Here is a 12,794-nt window from a genome sequence, read left to right as displayed (position 1 = left end):
GCAGGAAAGAAAAGACTGCTGGGGTCAGAGGACCCCAGCAAGGTGTGCATTGAGTCGTCTTTTGAAGATCTCCAGGGGAGGTGACTGTGCCACCTCTGAGGACTAGTTAAAAACATGAAGAATCATTCACTGAACACATAATAAATTATTTTTATCTAGTCCAGAGTATATTTCATCACACTATAACAATGAACTTTCACCCTAAAGGATACTCTTTCATTAAGAATCTCAAAATATATATTTTTTACTCAGAAGTGTAAAACTGATATATGTTCAGCTTGTTATGACAACACTGTAAATGAGATAAGTTCTTAAAACTTCACACACAAGAGAAAGTGGGAGCACACAGCATCCATTGTAGACTAAAGCCTGGCCTGACAGCATAGAGGAAAGGGAAAAGGAGAGGTTGCATTGGAGCAAACTGAGATACTCAAAGACTGTGATTAATGTGAGAGCAGTTGACAGCTGGGAGTCCAAATCTTTAAGTAACCCTGCAGCTCTGTTGGATTCCACGTGTGCTGTCTGTATGTTTTACAGGCGTATAGGTTGTATCCATGTTAGTCTAAGGATATAGGCAGACATGTTCTTTTGGTAAATCTGATATCTTTTATTAGATAGTTGGAAAAATTCCAACTCAGATCATTGGAAAAATTCTTCTTTGCCAGCTTTTGGGTACAAATATCCTTCTTCAGGCTGAGGAAGCATCTGCAGTTTGTCTGTGCTCTTCCTGGATGGAAGAATAGTATAGCTCTTCCTGGATGAATGGTAACAAAGCCAGAGGCTGGTATGCAGGCAAGAAAACCAGTCAGTAAAGATGTAAATTGAGGAGTCAGTGGGTAAGAGACAGGTTGCAGGAGAGTGGGGGAGAAGGTAGAGAAGGGGAATGAACGTAGCTGGTAAACTGTGGAGGTACCTGGAGAATCAGAAGTTAAGCAGGTTATAATGTGTCATAAATCCAATGTATATATTTAGACAATATTTTTTTGTATCTGGTAGGTTGATGAAGTGAAGTTCATAGGTTCATCTGTGAAAGATGTTTTGTAAATTCCCTTTGAGGATTAGAACTGAGAGATTGGAGAGCGTGTGGTTTTCTTGTGAGGAATGTGCCCCCACAGGTAATTGGGTATTTTTGTCTTTGATGGATTTCCGGTGTGTGCTCATTCTGGTACACAGTTGTTTTTGGTTTCTCCTCTGTATTTTCCATCACGGCATTTGGTGCATTGGATGATATATTACATGTCCGGAAGTGCAGCTGCAAGATCCAGGAATGCTGGTGGTTCTGTTATGGGGTATAGTAATTGTGGGTGTGGTGGAGATATGTTGTTAGGTTTTACATTTCTCATTGTGGCATGATCTGGATCCAGTCGGTGTGTTTTGGGCTGTAGGAAGTTTGCTTCTGGTGACGAGGTTAGCAAGGTTTGGTGCTTATTTGAAGGCTAGGATAGGTGGTTCTGGGAAGATCTCTTTAATAATAATTGGGTCTTTTTTTAGTATGGGTTGCAATTGTTTGAGGATTTTCTGTATAGTTTCAAGGGAGGAGTGATATATCATAACCAATGGTGTGTGATTCATGGGGGTTTTCCTTCTGTACTGCAGCAATTGTTCGCATGGTATCCAGGTGGCTCTTTTAAAAATGCGATCTCTCTCTCTAGAAGAATGTCCTTGTTGAGTGAAAGCCAAAAGCAGGAATCGTGATTTGCGCCCAAAAGCTTGCAAAGAAGAATTTTTCCAACTACAGGCAGGCATCGGACTTATGACACAATTGATTCCTGAAAACCACATCTTAAGTAGAAACATTGCAACTCAGAACCAATTTTCCAATAGGAAACAATGTTATAAATGGGGGATTGGTTCCTGAACCAAGGTCCGATACCTATTTCCATAAAAAATAACCTAGAATTTTGTATTCAATTACAGAGTACAGAGATGAGTAATATAGTTACATTAATGTATTTATATTGTAAATAGCAATCATATTGATTTGGAAGGACTTCTTTGAGGTGACTTTGCTGGGCTTTTTGAAGGGTTCTTGGCTGGAGTCTTCTCAGGAGACTTGGCTGCAGGTTTTTCTGGAGTCTTGTCTGCTTTCTTAAAAATAGTGTCCAAGGAAGTTTGGACAGATATTCTCCAGACAGATGGGTGATGCAGCGAACTTGTTCACTGGCATGGCATGGCATCACATCAGATTAAGCATTGTAAAGTTGAAACTGATGTCAGAAAGTTGAAACAGGGTGTCAATTTATAAATGTAAATGCGAAATGTTGTAAGTCGAGGACTGCCTGTATTTGAGTTGGTCTAATAAAATATACCAGATTTACTGAAAGAACCGTGTCAGTACATCTTTCTTTGTATAGTTTTATATAGTTTAACTCCTTTCTCACTCTGTGCTTGTATGTTGTTCAGAAATTATTGAATAGTGCCACTGATTCCTCTGAGCATAATCTTGGGAAGAAACAAAGCAGAACAATTTTACAAAGTCTCAAATTTTTCCTTTCTGTGTCTGATTATTGCTCTTGTTGAAGTTATCAGTGCACTATTCTTTCCTTTTTAATAATATTATCTTAAAGGACTATAATACTAATAATAGAAATTTCAGTGATCACTGTGGATGGTTTTTGTGGTCAAATAATTGTTCCAGACAAAATAACTTAGAAATATAAGAATATTCCTATTAGATAAAACCTTTATAGTCTGTTTTCTGTATAACACTGAAAAACTAGGGATTCTGTGACTTAGGCCATATCTTCTCTATTAGCTTACATGGAAAAATTGTGTTGAATATATGCTGTTTTTATTGCAAAAAATAATAATAAAACTTATAGAACACAAATGTGCACATTTAATCTTGGCTTTATTAAGATTTACTTAGGAGATAAAAGTAGTAGTTGCTGTTGAGCAAATATTAACAGCTGTGAGCCTGCTGTGAGCACAAAAAAGTTGGCATGGTTAGGACATTCAATAATAGCTCAGCTGTTACAATTTACTAATTTAAATTCTAAATTAAGCCCACTAAATTGACAGGAAATGAAAATTTGAATTATAGCAGTAATAATTGAACTGCTACAAAAATATGTCTACCCATGACAGTGCTAATGCCTGGAAAAATGCAACAGCTGCTTCAGTCCTGAAAATGAATTTTTAAAAATGCTTGAGGTAATGTGTATATACAATTAGTATAATTTTACAGGACATGTAGAAATAAATAAATTACAGATGTTTGTCTCATCATTTCATAACAGTAGTTAAACTGAAAATAACTTGTATGTGTCTCTGTATGAACTAGCTTGTTCACTAAAAAGGGGGGAAAAAAATCAGGTATTTCTCCCTTTCAAATATTTTCTGCCTATTTCATCTATTTGGATGGGATGCTAATATCTTACTATATTCTGTGTTTTGTTAATGAAGACATGTATTACACTGAGGGCCCCGCTACACATTACAGGTATTGCACAGTTGAGCAATTGCCTGCAGAACAGGTACAAGCGCAAAGTAGCTATCACACAATAAAAAGCTCCAAACAACTATAAAGTTAGACCTAAAACATGTGTACTACTTTTATACCTGGTTGTTATTGGGCTTTAATTTGCATACGTAGCAGGGTCTTCCTTGCTGCTGAGAACCCTGTCAGCTGATGGGAGCTGATGGGGCTCTCAGCTGCAGGACTTTATCATGCCCAGTGAACCCCACCCCCCAAACCTTTGGGATCATGGTAGCCAGGATCCCTAGGGCTCAGGGGTGCATGAAACCCCCAGACGCTGGGGATTATGGTAGCCATGATCCCTAGGGCTCCACGGTGTGGGAAACCCCTATGGCCTGGGTATTGCCATAGGGGTGATCTGTCCACCCTGGGGATGCAGAGAAACCCCTAGGGCTAGAGGATCACCCTGGTGGGAGGATCACCTCTGGGGTTATCCTCTGGCCCCAGGGGTTTCCCCACATCCTTGGGATGGGAAGATCACGGCAGTGGGGATCCTTCAGCCATGGGGGTGCAAGAGTACCCCCATGGCTGGTAGTCCTTTAACTGGGTTGTGTGGGGCTTCCAGTCATGGGAGCCTGCTTCTTGCTAGTACAGGGGAAGCCTGCGTGGCATTGCAGGAGGCCTGATGGTATGAATCATGCATTAGATCCCATTCCACCTTTATCTGCACATGTAGAGGGGACTTAACGATGTACCTAGCCTTGTAGACCTTTAATATGTGAAATAAGAAGCTCTAGCAGACAGAAAATTACCCTAAAATAGGTTAGCTTGTTTAGTGGAATGACTATTAAAAGGAGAGCTGATTGGTAACACCTGTGAAGTAAAGAACATGGCTCATTAATGAATCATTGACTTCCATAGCTGCCTGAATAGTAATACCAGAGCTGCACCATACTGCCCCATCCTTGTCTCTACCTGACTTGAGGCAGAGTATGGGGAGAGAAGGGGGGCAGTGTCTGAAATGTCACGTAGTTCCAGATGTCACATTGTCCTATATGGTCACCCTACCATACTCCATTTCCAGAGGCATAACACTACAGCAGCAACAGCTGGTTTTTTTTCCACCTGTCCCTCTCTTCTTCCTGCCCCTGCCTCCCTGCCAAGTCAGTGCCGAGGGCAGTTATCCTGTCCTAGTTATGCTATTGCCCATTTTGATCCTGAGAACACCAAAGTATTAAATAATCTCGATGAGATCAGTATTTGAAAAAACTATTGCAACTTGTTAGTGAGACAAAAATGATTAAATGGTTTTGGGCAGGGGGGTTTACTGAGATTCAAGAACATCCATCAATTGCATAAAAATGGTTGGATTACTTTTTGCTGATAAAAGCTATGTCATTTCTTCAGGTTGCTGCTCTGCTCTTAACTCATAATGTTCATCTCTGACTGTTTGTGGTTGAGATTGTCAGCTACTCATTTACCCTTCAATCTCTGTTAGAGTCATTCTCTCCAATCTTTGTTAAAGTCATTCAACTGTATTTGCGGTATTAGAAGAAAGAGAAAAATTAGAAGAGAGAGAAAAGTAGAATTACATGCCATTTGTTTACTCTGAATACCACAGCTCCTATTTCTTGGTGAAATGAACAGGTGTGGCTGAATACAACTTTTGCACTTACATTAGAGCACCCTGTGGTAAGATAAACAAATATCTATTATTACCCTCTTGATTAATTTTAAAGAGAAAGACATGGGGTCACTTGAAGGACTCTGGTTAGTAAGGTGATGCAGTCATTAGTCACTCCTTTCCTAGCTGTTCTAGGAGTTAGGAACCTACCCTTACAAGTTTCTTCAGTCAAAGCAGAGTTAGCAGATACTGTGTCCCTCACCTTTTCCTTTCCAAGGGAGTTGGTAGTAGGCAATCATCCATCCTCTGGATCATGGCATACACCTAAGAGGTCTAGCCAGATGCCCGATAAATCTACTTGGGGCTGACAAGCCCAATTCAAGAGCAACACAGCTTTTTACAAGTTTCACAGATCCCTATGTTGTCTGAGTTGGAGGCCAAGTTTACAGCGTGTTGCTTCTTCTTTCTCACTTTGCTTCCATCCTCTGGATCAAAGCTGCTTCATGTTGAGCTGCATGCAGTGCCAGATGTTCTCCTTAGATTGGACAGATCTACGTTGATGTTGAACGACTTTATATAATTTTTGCATACATAGTGGTTCTGCCATAGAGGGCAAGCCCACATTATAAATTTTTCTTGAATCTCAGTATACATAATAGTCTTGTGGAGATGGTAGCATTTGCAGTGATGAGTATTTCTTGACATCGGGAAATTGAGACACATCAATTCTAATTGAAATTCATACGAATCAAAGTTGCTTATTAATCCAGATACAGCAGTTTTAGTTTATATTTGTTGTTAGCAAAGATAATAAATAAGTAATAAGAGAAACATTTGTTAAAGGCATGACTCTCAGTGGAAGCCACTTCTAATATAGTGTAACATATGGGTGACTGACAGTGCAATCGTTGGAACTATGGGACAAAGAGAAGCTACCGAGTATCCAGTTTCTAAAAGACATAGAAAGACCTACAGAGAGCAATATTCTTAATTGGCCTTAACCGCAGTTCACTTTTTGGGTTCAAAACTATAGCTCTTCTCCTTTAATTTTTACAGAAAATCCCTTGAATTATAGCATTTCAACTGGACTATGTTTTATGATCCCTCTGCATGCTATTAAGCTATTGCAATGATCATTTTACATTGCATCATTCTGAGGTTAAGCCACCAAAACATCACATATGATGTTTCCAAGCTTAACTAATTTATGATTAGCTTCTAACACCAATCAAAATAAAAATGCTTAATTGTGTGTTTAGCCACAGTGGTTTTTCAAATCCATTTGGTTTTTCTTACTCGACCCTTTAGTTACATGATAGCATAAGCCAAGAAACTTTGATACCGAGCCAATGTGACCAGTGTTGTTCAGTGAACTTGAGTGTGGGAGATGCAGGCTTAATTGGGTGTGATATTTCTGAGTCTGTTTTCTTCATCTTAGGTGAGAGAGGCCCTGAAATTGTGCTGTCACTTCCCTAGTGACACAGTAAATAACTTCCAAAATTATGTAGTCAGTGAGTGCATCTATGTGTGAATCTTACTGGAGAGTTGACTAATTAGCTCCGCAGTAAAGCATCACCATCTACATGTGCGGTGCTATTAGGCCACAGTAAACTAATGAAATCTGCTGTAGGATAGTATTGCCCAAGACAAGTACTATCCTGCAGTGGAGTTATTTAGTGTGCCACAACGCATGTGTAGATGGTGACCAGGGCTGACTGGGGCATGAGGGTGCTATAGTATCAGGGCTGCCTGCTAGCTTGTAGCACCCTTGTGTCCCTGCCAGCCCCTCTGCAGCACATTATGATGGAGCCAAACAGATCCTGGCTGGCAGGCTGAGTTTCTGGTTTCCCTGACCCAGTCCCAGATGTCAAGGTTATGCCTACAAGCAATAAAGTCCAGTATGAACAGCACTGGAGTTTATTAAACCATATTAATACTAAGTATAGATGTGCCCAGAGAGTATCAGCCATTGTGTCAGTCCTCCATGAGACTAATCTTCTGTCCTTCTTTTTGCAATGTTGAATGGTTAATTTTCTTTAAATTTACAAGCCCTTTGTGATTTCCCTTTTAAAAAAAATCTCTAATTCATTCTAGTCTAGTTTTCCAAGATGCAAAGCATGTTCTTAGAAGAAAGCACAAAAGGCCTAATGCCAGAAATAAACTAAGAACTCTGCTGACTGTAGTCATTGCTTCCACTGCCAAGAGGAAGATTAATGATGGTCTTTGTATATTTACACACCTCCCAGTTTTGGTTCAGAGCTATTGTAATGTAACAGGCTATATCATGTACTTTAATGGGACTATAAAGTATAATTAACAGTGTGCTATAGTATAGTACAGAGGCATGCTGTAATTTGTGGAGTGTGTAAAACAACAAACAAACTAACCCTGGGTCAAACCAGAGGTCCTTACTCATTTTTTTCTCAGGTAAGCATACATACATACTTCAAATGGTATTTTCACTTACTTTTGAATACTTTGTAAAATAAAATGGAAATAGTTTCCCTTCCTATTTTTGCTACAGTGGGAATGAAAGGAGTTGAAAATATATTCCTTTAGCCAAAATTGTGCTGAGGGAGGGGATGCTGAGTGAAGGTGACATTCTGTTCCCTTTCTTCTGTACCCAGAGGTACTCTTCTATATAAACTTCACATTGTTATGATCTGTAGGTTGTGGGATGGTGGCATAGGTGCGCAGGAGGAAAGATCATTCCCCCGACACTTATTTTCCAGCAATAGAATTGGTGTTAATTGTAAGATGCTGTCCATAAGATAGTACTGATAGCATCATTGTCATCGTCATCATCTTTTATACTTCAGCTTCATACAGACAAAACTACCCTCAAAGAAATCAAGGTATATGGAAAAAGGAATAAGTAACTCAAAAGTAACTTTTCTTTGCTTTGGCTTTCCACACATGGTTTTTCTTTAGATCTTGAGACGTACCTTGTATTTTTGGGTCATTGTTTTGGCTACCTATATAGAAGGCAAAAATCACTTCCCCAAAAAGTTGGTCTATCACTTAACCTTCACCTCTCCCACAGCCTCTCTACAGATGAGTTTAATACAGGTTTCCCTTGATTTATGTGGGTTCTTTATATGTGAATTTGCTCTTACGTGATAAGCATATTTAGACCCATAATTCGTTATATGCGAGGTAAATTAGCTCGTATGTGATCAGCATAGATCCCCCTGCTGCCCAAGTAGGTAAGTCTGTGGGGGGGAAGGTAAAGGGCTGTGGCTCCACTCACCCCAGCCCTGGCTGCAGTGGCCCCGGAAGTGGCCAGTGCCAGCTGCCTGCAGCCACTAGGCTGCGCCATGCTTTGCCTGTCCCCCCACACTTAGGCTCTGCTTGTCCACACTTACCTCTGCTCCTGGGCTGCTCTATGCCCTGGTGCAGGCAGCTGGTGTCAGCAGCTCCCAGGGCTGCTCCAGCACAGGCTGGGGTGAGCGTGGACAAGTGGAGCCCCAGGCAGTGTGGGGCAAAGCACTCACCCCAGGCCTGGCTGCAGCAGCCCCAGGAGCAGCTGATGTCAGCTGCATGTAGCTGCTGGGCTGCACCATGCCCTGGTGCAGGCAGCTGTTGTTAGCCACTCCTGGGGCTGCTGCAGCTGGAACTGTGGTGAGTGCCGTGCCATGCACCACTGGGGGCTCCACTTGTCCTCATTCACCCCTGCCTGTGCAGGAGCGGTCCTGGGAGCAGCTGACACCAGATGCCTGCACCAGGGCATGGCGCAGCCCAGGAGCAGAGGTGAGTGTGGACAAGCTGAGTCCAGGCGCGGGGGGACAGGCAGAGCATGGTGTAGCCCAGTGGCTGCAGGCAGCTGGCACCAGCTGCTCCTGGGGCCACTGCAGCTAAGGCTGGGGTGAGTGCCACTCTGTTCCCTCTGCTTTGCTGCCTTGTGCAGCCCTGGAAGTGGTGCCCCTCCCCCATCCCTTCCCTAGTCCCAGTCCCACTCCCTCCGTCCCTCTCTCACCGCCATAGGAACCTATCCCTATTTGTTACATTGTAAAGTGGGTTTGCTTTATGCAAATTCAATTTATGTGCCATTCTCTGGGAACACATGTACCGCATAAATCAAGGGAAACATGTATATGAACACATTGATGGAGAGCAGGGAATTAGGATCCTTGTTGCTTAATTCCAGAACCAAAGGTCTCTGTTATTTAATGTAAAGTAGAATTGGTTAGTTAGATTGTAATAAACCACATATCTTCCTTAGATGCCAAAGGGACAGCACCATTTGTTATACATACCCAGGCTAAGCTTTTCACAAAATGAATGCCTAAGATAGGTTCAGGAGCCCATCTGCAGGAGAGCATAAATAAACATCTCAACTTTTGAAAAGTGCTGAGTACGCAGCAGCTTTCATTCAAATCTCAAGGGGAAAAAGTATTGTAAATTAGGTCAATGGGGGCTGTGCACTTAGAAATCGGGCAACATTTATTTAATATAGATTTAAGGTCCTAACTTTAGGCACTCAGTCAAGTTCAAAACATTTTGGCATTGTATAATATAATAATCATACAATCACAGAGTCCAGCTGAACTCTAGGTTTATTGAACCCCTTTCTTATAAGTTTTCATCATTTGCCAATGATTCCTGCTATTCTTCAAGATTCCCAATTTTAGTGAATTTGGATGTTCTGTGATCTCCCTCATGCACATTCATTGAACACTGAGATGCATGACTTTATTGTTGACTTAAACTATTGCTGTGAATTGTGTTTTTGGTTTTGTTTAGTGTGCAGATTCCCTTAACCCTTGTAAAACAACCAAAAATTATTCATACAATTATGTAAATTTGAATAAATTTGAAGTCCAAAGATTTTAAATTATTACATCTATGGTAATTACATCCCTGAAATAAGTATTCCTCAGTAAACCATGAAACATAATGTACACCTTTGCAGTTCACCCTCATTTTGCTCAGAATAAGCTGTATCAGTGCTGATTGGATATCTTAATAATGCTGCCTTTGCACACGTTTGTAGGGTGCAACTATACTGGAGTCTTGGCACCAGCAGTTGAAAAAATGTAAACAAAAATCTAAGATAAAACATAAATAACATACTATGATATTACATAAGAAATTAGAATTAATGAGGAGTGGCACCCCAGTTCTGGACTCCTACGTACTACATATTCAAATTAAAGTGCTATTCAAACTAGCCACAAAGATATTTCACATAAAAAGCGGAACATCTTTCTGGCTGGTTTGCCCCTTTATGGTGCAATATGTTTTTGCACATGTGGCATGTTGCAATTTTTTATGCAGTTAACATGTTAATTGCACAATAAATTTAACATCTGCCAGGGACCACTATTGTACTAATGAATATATCTAGTATTAAGAAAATGATGCAACCCCTCAGCATTGCCTCTGCACCAAAACCAAACTCAGGTGACCTAGCTGCAAAAGTTCTTATTGCCTTTGGAGTATCTGAAACATATGTATGTTTTCATCCATTGCCTCTAAATGACATCTGCATGATAACAGTTCCATGTAGTACTAGAAAAGCACATTTCATGGATTATACCAAGTATGTCATTCAGTACTGAAGCACTTAATGTTATTGGCATTTAAGTAATGACAAATAGGAGTTCATTAAGATAAACAACAAGAACTGCACACCTCTCCTGATGCCATTGTTTTAGTTCATCTTGAAGCAGGTGTAATCATAAAAAGTTAGGATTGCAAGGGACCTCGGGAGGTTACCTAGTTCAACTCGCTGCTCTAAAGCAGGACCATTCCTAACTAGATCATCCCAGCCAAGGCTTTGTCTAGCCAGGTCTTAAAAATCTCCAAGGACAGAGCTTCTACCACCTCTCTGGGTAACCTGCTCCAGTGGTTTTCTACCCTCTTAGTGAGAAAATTCTTCCTAATATCTAACCTAAACTTCCCTTCCTGCAACTTGAGACTGTTGCTCCTTGTTCTGTCATCTGCCACCACTGAGAATAGTTTAGCTCTTTCAAACCCTGCTTCAGGTATTTGAAGGCTGCTATTAAGACTCCTTTCAGTCTCTTCTTCTCTAGACTAAATAAACCTAGTTCCCTCAGTCTTTCCTCACAAGTCATGTGCCCCAGCCCCCCTCACCATTTTTCTTCTCCTCTGCTGGACTTGCTTCAAATTGTCTACATCCTTTCTGTAGTGGTGTGCCCAAAACAGAATACAGTACTCCAGATGTGGCCTCACCAGTGCTGAATAGAGGACAAACATCACATACCTTGACCTACTGGCAATGCACCTACTAATGCAGCCCAGGATGCCGTTAGCCTTCTTGGCAACAAGGACACACTTCTGGCTCATGTTCAGCTTATGGTCCACTGTAATCCCCAGGTCCTTTTCTGCAGATGCTCCAGCCGGTTTTCTATCCACCTTATAGTCCATTCATCCAGCCTTAACTTGCCTGTGAAAATGTTGTGGGTGACCATATCAAAAGCCTTGCTAAAATCAAGGTACACCACATCCAGGCGTCTCCCCACATCCACAGAGCCACTCATCTCATCATAGAAGGCAATCAGGTTGGTCAGCCATGACTTGCCTTTGGTGAATCCATGCTGACTGTTCCTAATCACTTTCTTCTCCAAGTGCTTGGGAAGGGATTCCTTGACAATTTGCTCCATGAGTTTTCTAGGGACTGAGGTGAGTCTGACTAGTTTATAGTTGCCTGGGTCCTCCTGTTTCCCTTTCTTAAATATGGGCAGTATGGTTGCCCTTTTCCAATCATCCAGGATCTCTCCTGATGGCGATGGGTTTTCAAAGATAATGGCCAATGGCTTTGCAAACACATCAACCAGCTCCTTCAGCACCCTTAGGTACATCACATCCAGCTCCATGGACATTCTATATGTTAGTTAAGTAAAATACACAGGAGAATTATTTATAAAAGTTACATTAGTGGTTTAGAGCTGTTTTGTTACCCTTTAGGCAAGGACTGTAATAGTGTATCATTTCTTTTTCATTTTGAATTGTTCAGACAAATGTGTACATGTCACTTTCTCAGGGAAAAAAGTATAATACCATCATTTAGGAAAAATGAAGATGACAAAGCTAATAACAAATAATGACACCTAATCATTTCTAAAAAATAATGTCTGAATCTCAAAGCTATTATCTGTCATTAGACATTTGAATTTCAAGTGTTGTAACACTTTTCATTGTCAGAGTTTCAAAACCCATTTTGTTAGCTATACTTTATGGCAGATTGTTACCCCCAAACCATCTTTTGACATAAGTGTCCTCATTATATTTAGCTTTTAAACTGCCAATTTTGTTGATATTATTGAATGAAACCCTAATTGTATCATTTTTGGTGAAATTTAATTAAATAGCTGTCTCAATCAACCACTCTAAGCACAAGTGACTGAACCTGAGAATAATTGGCCAGGAATGCATTATGTTCTCACTTTTGCTATGTTAGGGTTAATGAGTTACACATACATGCATAAAATACATATGCACATACATACATATGCGGATTTATAGAAGGAATAGTAATTTTAACCTAACTATGTCTATGCATGAGCAGTATTTGCTAGGGCTGTATGAAGCTTCAGGTGCTGATTCAAATCTGGGGGGAGATTCGACTATGGGGGGGCTGCAACAGCAGGCAGGGGTCAGGTTGCTTGTGGCAGAGCCTCCCCATGTGGTGTGGGATAGCGGGGGGCAGCAGGGATTGCCCCCCAGTGGGAAGGAGCCAGTGAGTGCAGGCTTTTTTTTTCTTCCAAAAAGCCAGGAGCTGGGGCCACT

The 12,794-nt window shown here is 40.9% G+C and overlaps 1 protein-coding gene across 2 annotated transcripts in view; it reads left to right on the top strand.

The window, feature by feature from the left end:
* The window catches only part of DNER (delta/notch like EGF repeat containing), a 352,845-nt gene that overhangs the window by 170,861 nt on the left and 169,190 nt on the right, over positions 1-12,794 (top strand). The gene's annotated exons all lie outside the window — the stretch shown is intronic.

Source organism: Crocodylus siamensis, chromosome 6 (genome assembly GCF_052110815.1).
Source record: "Crocodylus siamensis isolate JL-2025a chromosome 6, ASM5211081v1, whole genome shotgun sequence".
In the NCBI taxonomy this organism is placed as follows: Eukaryota; Metazoa; Chordata; order Crocodylia; family Crocodylidae; genus Crocodylus; species Crocodylus siamensis.
Note: the sequence above shows the minus strand (reverse complement) of the source record. Positions and strands in the feature narration are given on the sequence as shown.